Source organism: Notechis scutatus, chromosome 3 (assembly GCF_049901735.1).
Source record: "Notechis scutatus isolate UNSWTSFEM ecotype Mainland chromosome 3, rNotScu1.2, whole genome shotgun sequence".
Lineage (NCBI taxonomy): Eukaryota > Metazoa > Chordata > Lepidosauria > Squamata > Elapidae > Notechis > Notechis scutatus.
The window spans coordinates 181,925,915-181,927,209 of record NC_142011.1 but is presented as its reverse complement, the minus strand read 5'-3'; positions in this window follow the sequence as shown (position 1 = coordinate 181,927,209).

The following is a 1,295-nucleotide window of genomic DNA, read 5'->3' as shown; positions in this document are numbered from 1 at the left end:
GGACAAGGTCAGAAAAAGTGTTTTTTTTTTTCTTTTAATGAGCTATAAGTAATCCTTATTTACCAAACATTTGTTTAGTGTCCATTTGAAGTTTGAACTGTGCTGTACTGTACTGTACTGAAAAATTTGTGATCTGTCATCCAATTTCTGACTGTCACAGCATCGCCAAACTCATGTGATGTTAATTCAGGTGCTTCGCAACCATCAGACATTTATGAGGGTCACAGCATCCTGCAGTTATGTGATCACCATTTGCAACCAGCAAAATCAATGGGGAAGCTGGAGGATAGGAACAAGGCCAGCAAGGACACCGAGCTGGCCAAGGATAATGGCAGCTGAAATCCAACTCATTTGGATAACACCTGATTGGGAATAAGATAAATGACATAACTCATAAAGAGAAATATATCCACAGTTATTACCTAATTATTTGGTGGGAAACTCCATTTTAAATTCTTGGCTCACTGAAGCTGGAATAACCAAGGTTTATATTTTCTTATTGCCAGACAAATAAATTGTCCTGTGTTTTCATTTGGTTTGCAGAAAGAGAATCTGCTTTAGATTGTATTTCAAAGAAGCAGAAAATTTTGGGGAAAAACTTCACGGGTAGAAGGTAGAGTTCTTTATGTGGCTAAGCATGTGTGATATTGCAAATTAAATACTGAGGAACAATGTCCTGATGGAACTTCTCATCTTTTTCAGTTACAACGTTGTTATCACCTCTAGTGGAAAATTCTGCAACCAAGACAACTTGCTAGAGGAATTATTTTACTCTTGGCGGAAAATACTCAGATAAATTGCCTGCTGAATTCCTCTATCCACTCAATTCCCTCTGTCCACTGCCTGGGTGGAAAACTTTAACAGGCCTGTTATTCCGGAAGCATGGTCAATGGGTGTATTTGAATGCACCCCAAGGTGCCCACAGACATGGAGGTCACATTCTCTCACATTTGGAGAGCACCAAGTTGAAGAAATGTTGGGCCACATGGACCTTTGGACTGTTTTCATGTATTTAAGGTGAAAAATGTGGTTCTGTAGGGAGGAAGGTGGAAAGACTCCCAAATTGGGAATCTTCATTACTTTTTTTTTTTTTTAGAGCAGTAAAGATGTACCTGCTGTGGTTGAACCTTTTGGATTAGCTGGGGGAGAGAGAGAGAGAGAGAGAGAGGAGAGAGAGAGGGAGGGAGGGAGGGAGAGGAGAGAGAGAGAGAGAGAGAGAGAGAGAGAGAGAGAGAGAGAGAGAGAGGGGGAGAGACGGGGGGGAAGGGGGAGGGAGTGCTCCAAGGGCGGAGCTC